Raw genomic sequence first — 19,513 nt, 5'->3', positions numbered from 1 at the left:
TTAATCAATTGCAGATAAATAATAGGAGGACCAGGATGTATTTAAACATCAGTATTGAGCATCTCTACTGTGACCCATTTCATGTGTTCTTTTGTTCATGTAAACATCTGGATCCCAGGTCATTTTTGCTCCTAAACTTACTTGAGAGTAAGTATTTTAGAACTAGTTGATCAATCTAGGCCTCGTTAACATGAAAAAATGCATCAGTTACTTTATTCTCCCAAAGATGAAGATCAGAAAGGGAAAAACTAACTACCAGTACAAACATCAAAATGCATTCATTCATTCATTCATTCATTCACTGAAGACTCATTCTTTCTTTAGTTTTATTCCCTTCTCTTCTGTTGCGTATTATTTTTCTGGCATCAAAATCAGGGTTATTACTAGAAAAATATGAAGGCTGACACTGAAAAAAAGTAAGTAATCTGATTAGTCAAATTATGAAGTGTTATGGATCACTTTTATGTTGTAGTCAGAGAAACAGAAAAAGCTGGGTTTTTTTTGTTTGTTTGTTTGTTTTGGTTTGTTTTTGGTTTGTTTTGTAAGTTGCTGGGTCAAAACCAGAGCTTCAAGCTTGTGCTGTACAACTTAACACATACTTTCTTATTGTTCTTAGAAGATAGGGTCTCACTATGTTGTCCAGGGTGGATCCAAACTCATAATCATCCTGCCTCAATCTCTAGAATACCTGTAATTATAGGTGTGAGCCACCTTACCTAACTTAAAAAGTCTTAAAATATAAGAGATTTCTTTCTTTTTCTTTCTTTTCTTTTTTCTTTCTTTTTTTTTTTTTTTGTGGTACTGAGAATTGAACCCAGGGGTATTCTACTTTCCAGCTATATCCCTAGCCCCTAGCCCAATTTTATTTTTATTTTGAAACAGGCTCTCACTAGGTTGATGATGAGAGTCTTACTACTTGCTGAGGCTATCCTCAAACCTTATATGCCCCTGTCTCAGCTTCCCAAGTACTGGGATTAAAGGTGTGGGCCACCACACTCAGCTTCACGTATCCCCCCCCCCCCCCCCCCCCGCCACACACACACACACTTTTTTTTTTGCGGTACTGGGAATGGAACTCGGGTGCATCTTATCTCTTAGATATTACTCCCAGTCCCATTCTATTCTTTTATTTTGAAACAGGACCTCACTAAGTTGTGGAGAGCCTCACTAAGTTACTGAGGCTGATCTCAAACCTGTGATCCTCTTATCCCAAATACTGGAATTACAAGTATGCACTGACATGCCTGACTTTCATGTGTTGCTTAATACAGTGGTTATCAAACATTTTTGCTAAAGTTTGGTTTTGAGGAAATGTATCTTTGACACAGTCTCCTCAGCAATCAGTTCTAAAAAGAAAAGGCACACAATTTTTAGCCAAAGCTCCCCCTGCTTTACTTTCTTTGTTGTGCTTGTCTCTTAGCCATCCTTGTCTGTTTTAACTTACGGGGAAATCCTGATGTATCCCTAGGGAGTGTCATTTTGAGGACAAAGGTACTAGAATTGTTGAATTAGGAGGTCAGGAGAATTCCCTGGGTTACTTGTTAAAAGTTCCCACATTCCCAGAGACTGATTTGTTGGGGATAATTCCAACAAATATTCCTGGAGGTTCTGATGCAGGTTTTCAGTAGATGCACTTGTGGAAGCCCTACCCCACGAGGAAGGAAGGGGTTCCCCTTCTATTTTTATAGCTACCAAACAGAAAGTATAACGGGCTCACTTTATTGTCATGTAGTTTCTAAAAGGGAAATTTCCTTAAAATTGTTGCATTTTAAAACTATAATTTACTCACATATATTCAGTCCCCCTATTTTACATGAAGCTAGATTAACTAGAATCCAAGTCTCTCGACTAGTGAACCTTTAAAAAAAAAAGCTTGTTGCCCTCTCATCGTTTGTTAAATAATTTTAATAATGTTGCTTGCCAGGTAAATGGCTCACTCCTGTAATCCCAGTACTCGGGAGGCTGAGACAAGAGTATCACAGGTTCTAGAACAGCCTCATCAACTCAGACCCTGTTTCAAAATAAAAAGGGCTGGGTGTGTAGCTTGGAGGTAGAATGCCCCTGGTTCAGTCACTAGTAACTACCCCCCCCCACACACACACACAAAGTGGCGCCTTTGAATTTGGGACAGCTAATAACCTTAAAATGTAGATCTTCTAATAGTGATTGTAGCCAAAATGAGGCTTTATGAATGTCAGGCTCAGCTGTTCAGAAAACTACTTCTGCTGTGAGAACAAGTCAAGGCAGCAAGGACCTGAAACATTTTCTCCAGTATTGCCTCTTCCAGGGGAATGAGGCGCCTCAGCATTTAGAGATGAGCGTTTTCCTCCCTGTGAGCAAGACTAGTCCCTTAAGTTAAATGTCTTGCTAGAACATGGTGAATGCTCTAGAGCTTTAGAAAGTTCATTCTTTCCCTTCCTACTCCCCCCAGCAATAATCTTCCTAATAGTTTGATAGCACTCAATTTTGTTTGATTTTTGCCAGCTAAGTGTTTCTGTATATGATAAACGAGTCAGGGAGAATTAGCAATTTACATTTATACCCCCTGATTCCCTGTACATAAACTTAGTTTATTTTTTACAAAAACTTAAGAATAATTAAGCATTTTATTTATGTTTGTAGATTTGTGATACTGATTTTGGTACATCCACCTAGCATAGCAGCCCCATGGCTACTCATCTTTTTTCCTTTTTCTGTTTGCTCAGCTGGGTTTTTCACTAACTCCCTTAGCACTAAGTACTTGATGTAGATGAGCTAAGTAAGATACGTTTGCTTTTGGTTTTCTGTTGTTTTGTTTTGTAGTGTGGAGATGGTTGTTTGAGCTGAACTTTGGGTTTACCTGCATTAAACCATCCTTTTTTTGGGGGGGGTACTAGGGATTGAACCCCAGGGTTTTCTACCACTGAGCTCCATCCTCAACCTTTTTGTGTTTTATTTAAGATAAGTTCTCAATAAGTTGCCCAAATTTAGGATCCTTCTGCTTCAGTGTATGTAGTAGCTGGGATTAAGGCATACCTGGCTTAAACTATTTTCTTAATTCTTTTTTGAGTGTTTTTTTTTCCATTGCCATAAGAGTACCGAATTTTATTTACTTTTTGTCAAGATGTAGTTTGTATGGAAATCTTCAGAGTTGACTGCCATAAGATTGACCACATTTCCTCTTGGCTGTGATTTTGGGGAGATAGGCTCTGATTTTCTGGAGACAGTGCTGGGTTTCCTCTATTTTTCAACATGCATCTTATTTGTCTGTATTTTTCCTTTCTTTGAAATGCCTTCATTTGGATGTTAAATTATATGGCCACTGTAATTATTAATACCTTGGCTAAGAAGAAATCTTGAAGGGAAGTGGGTATCATTGTAGTTCAGTATTTTCTGCTACATCATGCCATAAACAGTAAGTATCAGATTTCTTTTTTTAGTTGCCATTTAAATTAATATTTATGATCTTGTTAACTTAGACAAAAGGTGAAGAGCAGAGATGATAAATCATTAGAAAAACAATTTCTAGATTATAACAAGTTCCTATTTATCAACTCAAAGTGTTCTTAATAGTAATTGGTATGCTTTCGTGTTTACTACTTAAATCACATGATATTACCATCTCTCCACAGTCCCCCTCAGTTTATCACAGGTTTCCAATGTTAGTCTGGAACAGTGGATCATTGTCCAGCCAGGCCAGTCTCCACATTGCCACAAACTTGTAATAAAAGATCGAGTCACTGCCAAGCATTTGAGATAATGCTCTTGTATTTTAGTTGTAATTATTGTATATTTAGATGTTTGTAATACTTTGTTATTTGGTTTGAAAAAATTTATTTGTAAAGGTTAGAATCATTTGTAACATTGTTTTTGTGTCAGTTCAATGCAATTTTGGCTCCTTTGGGAAGTCATAAATGACATATTGGTGAATGTTCTTGGATTCTACAAAGCTATTGTAACAATACCTCGCGTTCCACTTTAGAAAAGAGGAAACTTGCCATCCAGCTATTTGGGTTTCCTTTCCACAGAGTTATGTGAACTTCTTAAAGTACACGGCGTTAGATACTGTGAATCTGTTATTACCCATTTAGCCTATTTTGTGTTTAAATTGTTCAGACTCATATACTAAAGAATTCATGATGGTTCCTCCATTCATGAGTGTGTATGTGTACACACACCCACATTGTTAAGACTGATGCTACCTTTTTAAAAATGGCTGTACATAAGGAGCTAGCTTTATTTAGAATTTGCACTTCAAGGATAAATGAATCTGCAAGCTCTTCCCTGTGCCAAAAGTAAAATGTACAGTGTTTACAGATGTCTGGGATTTTGCACTGCCATAGGGAATGGTGAAGTTCCTTTGCTGGACTTTCTCAGATTTGTGAGTAGAAATACTGAGGAAAATTGGAAATGAGTATCCGAGATAGTGGTTTCAAACAGCTTCCTAGACCTAATTTGAGGACAGTTTTTCCCAATTGATTTGAGATGTTCTTTCTGTTGGCAGAATTCTCCTTGTCTGCCATTGTTATATTCTTCCTTTATAGGAGCCACCAGCTCTCCTCTCCTTTGGAAGAATATCACATAAACATTTCTAGGTCATTGATGGAATGTGCAATCTTATATAATGCCATTAGTGGTGAATGTGGCATTGATAAATTATTACAGTAAGCCTATATTTGGATTTATTGAACATGTTACAGAGAGAGGCGGTTGGTATTTCTGGGCCGCTTACCAGAAATCCACAGTTGCTGCTTCACCTGCAGGGTATCTTCTGCCATGCAGCGTCCTCATTCAGTGCCCTCTGGGAGGGAGCACAGCCCAGCGAATGCAACTCCCTCTTTCTTGAGGTGGTAAGGTCAGATACCGTAAGACAGCCAAATTGTGCTATCGAAGCCATTCCTTTCTCAGAGCAAGCCTGTCGTTTGACATTGTCCTTACATGTGAGGGTTTATCGGAGCGTTTGATTTCTTATTCAGAGGTTTTCTTGCTTTTGTTCTTAATAGTAAGTACTTTGATGTCAACAGGCATCCCCGCCCTCCCCCTCACTGTTGCTCTTCCGCCCTCTTAGTTCAGAGTTGCCTGTCTTGGTGTTGATGTGTCCCGAGGGCTCTGCCCGCCCTTGCACAGTTGTGACCATGGCACCTTTGGGTACCATTCCTCTTTCAGCACTGTTGTGCTGCAGAGCAAGGTGGTGGGTCTCAGCAGTGAGGAAGGGAAGCCCTGGCTCACAACTGCCAGCTGGTGTAAAGCACTGCCGGGAGTTGAGACTCCCTTTGTGTGTTTGATGGGCTGGTGATCAGCTTCCCTACCAGCCCAGCACTGGGAATTTGAGGCCCTCCTTTTCTCTTCTGGCAGGAAGATTATTTCTTTCCCTTGTAGTTTGCCTCGCTTTTTACTTTTTCAGTAAGAAAAGTGTCTCCTCTGTTCCCCTCTCCCCCTTTTAAAACCAATAGAAAGTTGTTTTTGGCCTGCTCAACACATGGCAAAGTAGAAGTCATAATCGGCCTCTGCACAGGACTCCTTGTGGTTAGTGCATGTGCACGAGTTACTGCCTGTTGCATAGAGGAAGAGCACCCCACTGACGTGAGTCCTGGTTCTGTGCTGCTTTAAAGCTTCAGTCTTATTGTCTGTAAGAGGAGCACACCACACCTGCCTTGTCTACCTCAGCTTGTTGGGGGAAGTAAGTTTGGGGGAGAAATTTAAAGTCTGTTATTGCCTTGAAAAAGATACAAGAAGCTGTCATGCTTGAGCAAGTTCTGGGTGTATATTAGTATCTCAAGCCAGGTGTCATGACACACGCTGGTAATCTCAGTACATGAGAGGCTGAGACAGGAAGATTGCAGCTTCATGGCCAGCCCCAGCTACTTAGGCCCTGTTTCAAAATAAAGAATAAGAAATAGGGTTGGGAGTGTAGCTTGGAGGTAGAATGCCCCTGGGTTCAATCCACAGTACCACCACCAAAAAAAAAAAAAAAAAAAAAAAAAAAAAAAATCTTGTGTCCCGGAAGCTGAACACAAGTTCTTGATGTCTGCCTAGCAGAGTCCTTTTGCCCACACATACTCTCTTTCTCTCCTTTTCTTTCTTTTTCTTTTTTGGTACTGAGATTGAACCCAGGGGCTTTCTACCCCTGCACTACACCCTCAGCCCTTTTATTGTTTTATTTTTTATTTTGGAACAGGGTCTCACTAGGTTCCTGAGACTAACCTTGAACCTCCTATCGCAGCATCCCAAGTGCTGACATTACAGGTGCGTGTCACCTTGCCCAGCTTTCTTTCCTTAGTGAAGCTCTTGATTAGAAGAGTTCTGTCTCCATATGTTCTGAGAGAAGAGTGTGTAAATTTGGATAGCACATTGTATCCTGGTAGAACTGCCTTGTTGTCTTGATATATAAAAATCCTACATACACTTGAGTAGGTGGCATAGAATGCCCCGCCTGTGTACCTGAAACGTATGACGTTTTCCAGATATTTTTAATCAGTTAACCACAGTCAGTAGGAATGGCAAAGAGCTTTCATAAAGTCAGAAGAAAAGGGCAATTTAACTGAATAGTGGCCAGCTTATTAAATGAGGACAGAGGGAGACGTTTTCATATGTTCTTGCCTAGTTTTTATAAGTACCAATAAGTTAATAAGCATGTATCCTTTTGATGTTTGCACTGTAATGCTTCTAATGCCTTTTGAATTTGTGGTTTTTGTGTGTATTAAATATCTTTCATTTTCATCATGAGTTGTCGTTATTGGGGAAATATGTAATTTCGTATCCAGCTCTGATTTCAGAGAGTTACTGGACTTAAAATCAATAGCAACTTTCTCCCAAGTTACTTCATAGAGTCATTGTTGTATTTTCATTTTCAGGTTCCCAGTCTTGAAGGAAACCCTCAGGTTTTTCAGGAGGTTTTTTTTGGTCTGTGATTTTGGAAATTTAACCCAGTGATATTCTACCTCGGAGCTACAACCCCAGCCCTATTTTATTTTTATTTGGAAACAGTGTTTCCCTAAGTTGGTGAGACTGGCTCCAACTGATCCTGCTGTCTCAACCTGATATAGTTGTGTGCCACCATGTCTGGCTATGCAGGAGATATATATATATATATAATTTTTAACACTGAACTTACTGTATCTTTGAATAGGGTTAGTGTTTATTTATTTATTTTGGTGGTACTGGGGTTCCTGGAAGCCCTTCTACCTCTGGGTTATACTCCCAGACCTATTTTTATATTTTTATTTGGAAACAGGGTCTCTTAAGCCAGCGTGGCTGGCTATGAACCTGCTCAATCCTCCTGTCTCCACCTCCCAAGCGCAGGGATTACAAGCGTGCGCCACCACACCCAGCACAAGATGTATCTTAATCACGTATGTACCTTGCATCTGCTAGAGTCTCTAGCAGTGATTCTTAAACTTTTAGGGGACTTTTTTTTTTTTTTTTTGTGGTACTGGGGATGGCCAGAATCCAGGGGCATTCGACCTCTGAGCTCCACCCTCTGCCCTATTTTTTATTCTTTATTTTTTTTGAAACAGGGTCTCTAAGTTGGGGAGGGCTTCACTAAGTAGCTGAGGATGTCCGCGAACTGCGATCCTCTGGTCTCAGTCTCCTGAATGCTGGGATTACAAGCGTGTACCACCACGCCTGGCTGAATTGGGATATCTTAAACTCCAGCAAACAACCCTGCTCAGAACTAGGTAAGGCTACTACCTTATAGAAGACATATTTGGGGAGTGTGCATCTTTTCTTCCCTACCCGCTTCTCCACTGTGCACATGTGTGTGAGTGTGCATGAGAGTGTATATGTGTGTGTCTGTGATTTTTTTTTTTTTTTTCTGTACAGGGGATAGAACCCAGGGGCATTCTACCTCTGAGCTACACCTCCAGCCAAATTTTTACTCTTTTTTTTGGGGGGGGGTGTGGTACTGAGGATGGAACCCTTCTACCTCCAGGCTACACTCCCAGACCTATTTTATATTTATTTGGAAATAGGGTCTCTTAAGCCAGCAAGGCTGGCTTCGAACCTGCGCGATCTCCCTGTCTCTGCCTCCCAAGCGCGGTGATTACAAGCGTGTGCCACCACGCCCGGCGTTTACTCTTTATTTTAAAATAGGATCTCACTGAGTTGCGAAGGGCCTTATTAAGTAGTCGAGGCTGGCCACGAACCTGGATCCACCTGTATCAGCTTCCCAAATGCTGGATTTACAAGTGTTCACCACCACTCCTAGCTTTCTCTGCATTTGAAACACTGACCATCAGAATTCCTGGAATCTTTGGCACAGAATTAGGATAGCCTGTTAGCTGTTTGCTGGGTGACCTTAGGCAATTCACTTAGTGTCTCTGAGCTTCAGCTTCCTGATCTGTAAAATAGGCATGATGGACACATGAAGTAGCTCATATGAAGGGCTTAATATCTGATATTTCCTCCTCTTGCTGGTTATGTGGGAACTAGGGTTTACAGCTTTTTCAAACACAACAAATCTGGCCTCTACCAGTGAGTATAATTTTCTATCTTCCACTAGAGGGCGCCAGTAACCTATACAATCCAAGAAGAGGTTCCTCTGCTCTGAACAATATAGTTGAATTGGCCTGAGGATAATCCCCTGGGTTAGAGCCTTTATTTAAACATTCTTACTCCTGGTGTTTTGAGGGATCATTTGTAAGATCCCTGTAAAATTCAGCAGTAACGTCTTGAATTTAAGTATAAACGGGACTAACTCTCCATCAGCCACCAAGAGAATTATATTTCCATTTTTTATTTTGTTCATTTTTGCCATTCCTTCTCCATCTCCTCAAGACTGATTGTAACCTAGTTACAAATTGATCCCTCAGTAATGACCTATTGCTGTTCCTTTCTTCTTGGTTTATTCAAATGAATCGCACTGCTGTCTCCCCTTTGTACAGCTCCCACCTCCCCCTGTGCACGGTGCCTGCCTGGCCACCCTTCCTTCCAGCAGGCAGCTGGGGGAGGGATCTATTTCTGAGTCTCTGCAGAGCCTCTGAAGCTGTTTTCTGAATCCCTTTGTGGTGAGAGTCTGGTGATTGGCAGGTGCCCATCACAAAAGGCTATTTTACATAAGCATGGAGCAGGTAAATAAAATATATAGGACAGAATTATCCAGACTTCCATTTAATTTTTCTCCCTGAGGGTGACTGGCATTTTGAATGATAGTTTGTTTTTTTTATGGGACTAATCCTTGCATGGCAAGATGTTTAGTATCCCTGGATAGAAAGTGCCAAAAATTTCCCAAAGCCCTGAAGGTCTGCTAGAGGCTGTCTGGCTGCTAGTTGAGAGCCATGGATTTAGGTGCTTGGCCCCGGGAAAGGAACAACATACGCAACTCTTTGGCCTTTAAGCTACATCTTCCAGTAGTTTGCCAAAATGATGAACCGAAGGGTAAGAGGAGAGGCTCTGAAATATGTTCTCTGTGCCTTCTAGAAAACAGTCAAGTCGGGCTTGGCAATGGATACCCGTAATCCTAGTACTTGGGAGGCTGAGACAGGAGGATCACAGGATCGAGGCCAGTCTGAGCAACTTAGTAAGATCCTGTTTCAACTAATAAAAAATAAGCCGGAGCCAGGCGTGGTGGCACACGCTTGTAATCCCAGCATTTGGGAGGCTGAGACTGGAAGATCGTGGTTCATGGGCAGCCTCAGCTACTCAGGGAGGCCCTCTGCAACTCAATGAGACCCAGTTTCAAAATAAAGAATAAAAAATAGGGCAGGGGCTGTAGCTCGGAGGTTGAATGCCCCTGGGTTCCATCCCCAGACCTGCAAAAAATAAATAAATAAATAAATAAATAAATAAATAAATAAATAAATAAAAAAAAAATAAGCCGGGTCGGGCGTAGTGGCACATGCTCGTAATCCCTGTGCTTGGGAGGCAGAGACAGGAGGATCGCGCAGGTTTGAAGCCAGCCGTGCTGGCTTAAGAGACCCTGTTTCCAAATAAAGTATAAAAATAGGTCTGGGAGTGTAGCCTGGAAGTAGAAGGGTTTCTAGGAACCCCAGTACCACCAAAAAAAAAAAAAAAAAAAAGGCGTGGTGGTGCACGCTTGTAATCCTAGCATTTGGGAGGCTGAGACAGGAGGATCTGGGTTCATGACAGCCTCAGCTACTTAGGCCCTCTGCAACTCAGTGAGACCCTGTTTCAAAAGATAAAAAAATAGGGCTGGGGTGTATCTTAGAGGCAGAATGCCCCTGGGTTCCATTCCTAGTACTGTAAGAAAAATAAAATAGGGCTGGGGTTGTGTCCCTTGGAGGTAGATTGCTCCTGGGTTCTATCCCCAGTACCAAAAAAAAAAAAAGTTATTCCTTTGGCCATAAATCATATATATGCAAATTTACAAGAAATGCAGTATTAGATATTAAGAGAAAGGGTCCTGTTCAAAAGGGAACACCCCATAAATGTTACCAATGCAAAACTGAAGAGTCTACAGTGTTACCCAGCATGCTGTTGGCAGCTTTGTAAATAAGCAAGTTAAGGGCAAGATTCTTGCCAAGAGAGTTAATGTGTATATTGAACACACTAAACACTCTTAGAGCTTCCTGAATCCTGTGACAGAAATGATCAGAAAAAGAAGGAAGCCAAAGAGAAAGGTACCTGGGTTCAATTGAAGCGCCAGCTTGTGCTGCCCAGAGAAGCAATCTTGGGAGAACCACCAGGAAGGAATCTGAGCTGCTGGAATCTTCCCTGTGAATTCATGGCATCATAAGTGTAAGAAAACAAAAGACCCCTATGCCATAAAATGGATGAATGAATAAAAGCTTTGCTGGCTTGGTTGTTTGAATTAATACTAATGAAGACTACGACATCTGCCGGGCGTGGTGGCGCATGCTTGTAATCCCAGCATTCTGGAGGCTGAGACCTGAAAGATCGCGGTTCGCGGACAGCCTCAGCTACTCAGTGAGGCCCTCTGCAACTCAGTGAGACCTGGTTTCAGAATAAAAATTAGGGCAGGGGGTATAGCTCAGAGGTCAAATGCCCCTGGGTTCCATCCTCAGACTCGCAAAAAAAAAAAAAAAAAAAAAAAAGACAAAAAAAAGACTACAACATGGAGATAGGAGCAGGGAAAGAGGAAGGAATCCCTGGAATGGCGGAGGAGCATGGCTCTGGAAGGAAGAGGCTAAATTATAAAGTGAGGGAATGAACTCTAGGCCAGGGAGGACCCCGGTCTGTGGTTACTGGTAAAACCTGGAGCCTGGACAAGGTCTGGCCTCCAACACAATAGCTGGGCTGGGGGTGTTGGGCAATGTTGGGGACTGGGGTAACCTGGAGAAAGATGCTCAGATCAAGGGGACAGCTGCTGCCTAACTCCAGACAGGTGTTTTCAGGGGACACTGTGGGGTCATTGTTGGCAGTTTTTCTTATATATCAAGAGAACCTGAAAGGCTGGATTTTCTCTAGGAAATTTCCCTGTTAAAAATATTGGATGAGCCAGGCATGGCAGACTATGTCTGTAATCCCAGTTCTTGAGAGGCTGAGATAAGATGACCGAAGGTTTGAGGTCAGCTGTAGTAACTTATCTGCCGAGACCTACTTCCTCTCGGCATCTGCGTGGAGACCACCCACGCAGCTAATAGGCGGATTCTCAACACGAGAAATAAGCCCCGAGAGAGGGTGTGGTCTCTGGCCAAAAGTACTCCCCCCACTTTTAGATATTCTTTCATAACTATTATTCTTTTGGTAATGATTCTTTTAACTCTCCACACAAATTGCTCCGGTGGTGTAAGATCAGGACTGTGAGAGAAACTGAGTCTGTGGAAAATAAAGTTTCTGGTAATTTGTCTAAGCCTCTAAACGTCCTCGACTTTGTTCAAATGGTAAGAAAATCTAGTCAGAATTCAGATACTGTGGAAGCAATCCTGCTACCGCAATTACAAATGTAGAACTCCTCCCTATCTTTGACCTTCATTCTAACCATTACAATAGAGCCAAGGGCTAGAAGGAATCTTGACCTTTGCACCTAGTGATAGCGCTGCCTGGAGACAGGGCTGCCTGGAGACAGGGCGACACCACCTGGTTAAAATAGCTATGTCAAAACAAAGGAAAGATAAAATAGATGTGTAAATGTGAAAGAAAGAAAATATGGTGAGAATAAGAAAGCATTTTTGTATGAAGAGGAGCTTATCCTAAGATTGTCCCAAATGGGAAAGAAAGGAATTAGAAAGATTAAAAGCAGGTTACAGAAGGAGTGTGGTGAGGAAATGGATTATTAAAAGAGGAATAGGCTTCTAATAAGCCTATCATTTGAGGAAAAGTGCTCAGCTACTAGAGAAGTACATCTGACAACTAAATCTAAAAACTTCATGTTATTTCTTGGTGTTTACCTGCTAAACTGTGTTATGAGCTTGCTTAAGCTTTCAGACAGCAGATGGTATTGCAGACAGAATCCAGCAGACATTCATCGAAATCCTCTAAATCATCATAAATGTACACGGATTTCCCTACGCCAACTACATGTATGAAAGCTGGAATCTCGGACTTCATCCCCCATTCAGCTCAAAGGAGGTTGCTAGATAGAGAAGGACATTGGACTAAGCCCTAGGAATAAAAGGTTCCGAAAGGGTTAAAGAAAACTCTTAAAAGCTGGATTCTTCAAGTGATTTTGGGTGTGACTTTTGTTCTTCTGGAATCTGCCCACTAAAAGCCTCTGCAGCTGCAAGGCCAAAGGGGCTGACTCAAAGCACAAGACCCACCTGTAGGGTCATGGGACTGATTTCAATTACAAGGACCTGTGATGTCACAGGCCTTACTTTTGTCTTGTTCAGGGTTCGTAATTTGCATGTGTATCTCACTATTGTATTTTGGGTGTTTGCACTTTTCTACTAGGGAATCACGGGGGAAATGGGGAAATGTAAAAAATCTTGTGTCTAGAATAAAGTGTTCGATTGCACAAGAAGCATTGATCCATGTCAGATTCTTTCCAGAAGCGCCGTAAATAGGAACTTAAATTTATTTCCTAGAGGGGAAAGAATCGCTGCAGATAAGTGGCTGCAGTACGGCACCCTATCCACGTCCGGCTTTTTCTGAGATCGGTTCGATCGCGAGTGGACTCGCGCCCCATTTGGACTGAGCCAAGTCTGCGGCACTTATCATGACCCTCAGAAATTCAGGAAGACCCATTTCAAATTGAAAAATAACATGTATGCCTCTACCATCTTGTACTTCATTGAGATATATGACTACAATGCACCAATAAAAATTTGTAAGAAAATGAAAATTAAGACACGGTGTTACATGCCTGTAATCTCGGTTCTTGGGAGGCTAAAACAAGAGGATCACAGGTTTAAGGATAGCTTTGTAATGGAGGGAGACTCAGCAACCTAGTGAGACCCTGTTTCTTTGTGCGTGTGTGGGGGGGTTACTGGGGATTGAGTCCAGAGGCATTCTACCTCCAAGTTATACCCTCAGCCCTAATTTATTATTTTGAAACAAGGTTTCTAGGTTGATGAGAATCTAATTACTTGCTGAGGCTGTCCTTGATCCTGTGATCCTCTTATTTCTGCCTCCCAAATACTGGGATTACAGGTGAGTACTACTATGCACACCTGAGATTCTGTTCCAAAACAAAATTAAAACTTCTGGGGATGTAGCTCAGAGGTAGACCATTCCTGGTTTCAAACCCCAATATAAAAAATAAATAAGTAGCCAGGTGTGGTAGCACATGCCTGTAATTCTATTATTGTGAGGCTGAGATAGGAGGATTATAGGTTTGAGGCCATGGATATAGTGAGACTTTCAGCAATTTAATAAGACCTTGTTTCAAAATAAAAAGGGCTGAGCAATGATTAGCTTGAAGATAGAATTCCCCCAGGTTCAATCCCTAGTAGTGTATATAACACACACAGAGTTTTGTTTGTTTTATTTTTTGTGGTACTGAGGATTGCACCCAGGAACATTCTACCTCTGCGTTACACGTAACCCCAACCCTATTTTTTACTCCTTATTTTGAAACAGAATCTCACTAAGTTATGGAGGGTCTCACTAAGTAGCTGAGGCTGGCTGTGAACCTGTGATTCTCCTGTCTCAGCCTCCCCAAGTACTGGGATAACAAGTGTGCACCACCATGCCTGGCTAACGCAAAGAGTTGTTCAAACACTACGTGGGAGCCATCTAACATGCTGCGTCTATGCCTGTGTGCCAGGAGATGACAGAGAGGCAGCTCGGGGTTCTTTTGTTTTTGGTGTGTGTGTGTGGGGGGGTGTCCTGGGATCAAATCCAAGGCCTGGATATGCTAAGCCTACGCCACAGGGAGGAACTTACCACGGACTTAAGCTGGCAAACAGCAGGCAGGCTGGGCAGGGGTAGCAGATGTTCACGGGGCACTGGGCTCCACTGAAGCTGAGACTTCTGCACCATTCCAGTCTGAGGTTCTGGAATTCCAGATCTGACATTCTGGAATTCCGGCACTGTGATTCCTTGAAGGCAGAGCTGGGGAGTTAATGGCCGTGTGCTCACAGCTTGGCCACTGCTCTCTGTCTGTAGGAACGGAACAGAAGTTGCCAGAGTCTCCGCTCCCCAGAGGCCTTCGCCTTGGTTCATAATACTGGCAGTTTACAGAATTGAGCTGCTTTTATTCTCTCTCAGCCAGTGAGTCGTTCCACAAACTGCAGAACTAAACAACCAATTTTCCAACCCAGCTGTTCAACTACACTATGAGTTAAGTTTAAATGCGCTCTTCTTTAAAAACCACCAGGAGCTATCTCCTTCCTCCTGCTCACTCTCCCGTTCTTCCAGTGCAGAGCAGTATGGCAGGATAGCGGTACTTAACATGCTTGTGGCTGTGGATTCACCACTGGACTCAACCCACCTCCTTTTGGGGTCTGTATGAGATTCCTGATTTGTTTACAAGGAAACCTGAAATTCTAGTGTTCGTGCGCTCCTCGTTCTTTCCCAGAGGAGTTGAGAAGGCTTTTTGCTCTGTGGTGGAGAGGCACTGTGCCTTTAAAAACAGCACCTTTGCTCTTCCTGACTTAAAGCATCAGGGCTGCGGTGGGGGAGGGCAGCAGGGCTTTGCCAACCAAATTCCTGATGTGGAGAAGTTGAAAACCAGGCTGCAAACATTGACATCTAACATGTAAGAAATCTCTGCTTCCGTTCACCAAATGCTAGTCTGTCTTTTCTGAAGCCTGTAAGCCCTCTCATTCCGGCTTTATTTGTATCCTTACAGTCCCGGTTGGGCTCTCTGGGAGGAAGAAGTCCCTGTTGCCTGCTTCTCTTGGCCTATGCGCTTAGCTTAGACAAGGTATTGTTGAGCTTCGGAAATTTCTCTGTTATCAACAGCAAGGACGGTATGGGTGAAGGGTGTTGATAAGCTATCTTAGACTCTTGGGGCTGCTAAAACAAAATACCTGAGACTGGGTAACTAAGCAACAGAAATATATTATTCACAGTTTTGGAGGCTGGAAAGTTCAAAATCAAGGTGGCAGGAGATTCTGTCTGGTGTGGCTCCATTCCTAGCCAGGTGGGATAGGAGAAATAAAAGTAATAAGTAGGTAGAAAGGAGACAAACAGGGAAGAAAAGGAAGGCTGTAGCTTTACATCTAAAAACTCTACAGTTGTCCTCACCTTCACCCTGAACATCTGTTTTCCTTCAGACCAAAATTCGTGAAAGGTTCAGTAAATATCAGAGCACTATATATCCAGTTTTGTTAGCCTACAGTGTATGTTAGATGGATAAGAGAAGTCTAGGCCTAAATTCTTAACAGGTCCAGTAGATCAAGGGAAGCAAGCTTGATCTTTTGCCCACCCCTCACAAAAGTCCCCTAGAAAAGAAGAGCCCTGCACTCCCAAAGGGTCTCACTCACTCGAGGTGGCCCGCGTTCTCCCTTGAACATGCATTTCTCACTTTCAACATTTCTGGCACATGCTGAAATTCTTTTCTGTCATATAAACCAAGGACCCCACAGACCCTGCTGAGTTGAGGGATGGACTCTTCTCCCATGACATGAGTAGATGGTGTCTTCCTTTGTGCCCTTGTGAGACAAGAGAGGCAAATGGCCTCCCTCCAGCTTTTTGGGGGGGAGAGGGGGTCAGGGGATTGAATCCAGGGATGTGGTTACTCCATGTTACACTCCCAGCTCTTTTTAAATTTATTTTTATTTTTGAAATTAATTAATTACGTTTTTGTGTATGGTATTGGGGATGGAAACCAGGGGCTTTATACCTCTGGGCTATACTCCCATACCTATTTTATATTTTATTTGGAAATAGGGTCTCACTAAGTTGCTGAGAGCCTCACTAAATAGCTGAGGCTGGATTTGAATCTGTGTGATCCCCCTGTCTCAGCCTCCCAAGTATTGGGATTACAAGCGTGCGCCACCATGCCTGGCTCAGCTTCTTTTGTAAGGGCACAATCCTACCCATGAGGGTGGAGCACTTGTGACCTAATGACCTCCTATATCACCACTACCCCCCCCCCATACTGGGGATGGAACACAGGGACATTCTACCTCTGAGCTACACCCCCAGCTCTATTTTTTATTCTTTATTTTGAAACAGGGTCTCACTGAATTACGAAAGTCCTCACTAAGTAGCTGAGGCTGTCTGTGAACCAGGATCCTTCTGTCTCAGCCTCCCGAATGCTGTGATTACAAGCGTGCGCCACTATGCCTGGCTCACCACTTCTTACCACCATCACACTGGGGATTCAGGTCAGCATCTGAGCTGGGGAAGAGCCCAGCATTCAGGCCTCAGCACAGCCCACAGAAGCACTCTGCATACCTGCGCCCTGCAGAGGAGAGTTTCTGGCTTCACTATTTCAACCTCCCTCTGGCATCCCCAGGAGTCGCTGTGAGTTGAGTTTCCGTTTGCTTCTCCCTTCTCTATTCAGCCTCAGGATCTGGATAGCCACTCTGGCCAAGGCAGCTTTTCATCCTCCAGGAAGACAAGCAGGACTCTGGTAGGTTAGGGGACCCGGGGAGTGCTATTCAGGAATCATCCTTTAGCCAATTTATCTTAACATAAAATTTCACATTTGTGAACAGAATCAGCATGTCCAGATGATTTTTTTTTTTTTTTGTGGGTCTGGGGATGGAACCCAGAGGCATTTGACCTCCGAGCTACACCCCCAGCCCTATTTTTTATTCTTTATTTTGAAACAGAGTCTCACTGAGTTGCGGAAGGCCTGGCTAAGTAGCTGAGGCTGTCCGCGAACTGCAATCCTCAGGTCTCAGCCTCCCAAATGCTGGGATTACAAGCGTGCGCCACCACACCCGGCTATGTCCAGATATTTGTCTTTCACAGGTGAAAAAAAAATTAAACAGCAAAATCTGACAAAAACCCATATATATTCTATTAATGTAGGGACTTGCACAGTGCTGCCAGCCTTTATTTCATCAAATAAGAACATTTAAAATACAGTAACAATTACCACTATAATGTATTACTACTTTCTTTTTAAAAGATCTTTTTTTTTCTCTCTCTCTGCAGTACTGTGGTCTAAACCCAGGAGCACTCTACCACTGAGCTATACCCCTAGTCCTTTTTAAATTTTCTTATTTTTAAGACAGGGTCTCAGCCCAGTGTGGTGGTTCATGCCTGTGATTCTAGTACTTGGGAGGCCGAGACAGGAACATTGCAGGTTTGCAGGCAGCCTCAACAACTTAATGAGACCCTTCACAACTTAGTGAGACCCTGTTTAAAAAAAAAAAAAAAAACAAACATATATATATATATATATGGCTGGGAGTGTAGCTCAGAGGTAGAATGTCTGGGTTCAGTCCCCAGTAAAACACACACACACACACACACACACGTTACTGGCATATGTAAATTTTATATTTGAACAAGATTACATTAGTATGAAGGCCTTGATTTTGCTGCTTTCCCGTGTGTGTGTGTGTGTGTGTGTGTGTGTGTGTGTGTGTGTGTGTGTGTTTTACTGGGGATGAAATCCAGCAGCCTCCTACCACTGAGCTATATTCCCAGCCCTTTTTATGTTTTTATTTTTTATGTTTTTATTTATTATTATTATTATTTTTTATTTTTTTATTTTTGGTGGTACTGGGGTTCCTGGAAGCCCTTCTACCTCCAGGCTACACTCCCAGAACTATTTTTACATTTTTATTTGGAAACAGGGTCTCCTAAGCCAGCGTGATCCTCCTGTCTCTGCCTCCCAAGCGCAAGGATTACAAGCATGCGCCACCACGCCCAGCCCTTTTTATGTTTTTAAAGCTAAAGACAGGGTCTCACTAAATTGCCATGGTTGGCCTCCTGCTTCAGCTTCCTGAGTAGCAGGGATTATAGGCATGTGTTAACATGCCTGGCCTTGACTTTTACAGAGAGTGTGTGTGTGTGTGTGTGTGTGTGTGTGTGTGTGTGTGTTGTTACTGGGTATTGAACTCAAGGAGTACTCTTCTTCTGAGTTATACCCCTCAGCTTTGTTTCATTTTTTATTTTGAAACAGAGTCTTACTAAGTTGCTGAAACTCTTGTTTCAGTCTCCCAAGTACTGGAACTACAGGCTGGGCCACTGCACTTGGCAAATGACAATTTTTACAAAGTAAACAGCCAGGCATGATGATGCCCATCTGTAATCCGTAATCCTACTACTTGGAGGCTGATCCAGGGGCTAGGGCACAGCTCAGAGAGGCCCGGGCAGATGAGAGGGGAGCCCCATGGGGCAGGGACCTCTGTGCTCAGCAGGGCCTGAAGGGTGTCTGTAGGTTGCCAGGAGAGGGAAGAAGCTGAGGAGGATCCATGAAGTAAGTTAGGGATAGAGTAATGAGAATTTATGCCTTCTTTTCTTGGGCCCTGATAACTAATACAGGGCATAGGAAGAGGAGTTGCAGGTAACTGAGGCAGGTGACTTGGGAACTCACCTAGTAAATGGCTTCCTAAAGGTGAACTAGCAAAAGCCATGTACTCCTCCATGGCCTGGGCCAAGTGTGGCAGGACAGGTGGATTCTGAGACAGCCCAGAGGGCAAGAGCAAGGACCATGAGCCAGGCCAAGAAAAGCAGCCAAGCAGGGAAAGCAGGAGGCCTGGGCGCACAAAGTCCAGGTAAGTGGTGTCTTGGTGATGGATGAGATCCTGGCAGGGCGACTTGCCCCTTGACTCGTCCAGCTGGATGGAGCCCGTGGCTCAGGGCCCCTTGTCACCTGCTGATTGCTTTGTGATTTATGCTCAAGTCTCATCCACACCTCCTGTCCCTGCTCCACTGTCCCCTAGCTCCATGGTGGGCCCTTCTGCACTTAGGTAATTTACTCAGAAATGACTGGCCCTAGAATCTCTCGGTGTATCTGTGTACAGACAGTGACCAGGTTCTGCATGCAATTTCCCTGCAGAATTCTAACCAAGGACAGGCAGATGAGCCACAGCACCTTGGAGAGACTTAAATATCTGCAAGGAGTACATCAAGGCCCGGCTGAGGGCAGACTGTCACACAGGAATTGCCCCCGTTCAACTGGAGCTTCCTGTAGGGTCCCTGCACAGTTCTGCATAGAAGGGGCAGCCTGAGCCTGGCTTACCTGGGACCAGAGAACAGCAGTTGGGAAACAGGGAAGCTACTATCAAGTCCCCTACAACCCCTGCCAGGTAGGCCCTGTCCT

This window comes from Muscardinus avellanarius (assembly GCF_963383645.1).
Source record: "Muscardinus avellanarius genome assembly, chromosome: 7".
Classification (NCBI taxonomy): Eukaryota; Metazoa; Chordata; class Mammalia; order Rodentia; family Gliridae; genus Muscardinus; species Muscardinus avellanarius.
This window is presented reverse-complemented; position numbering follows the sequence as displayed.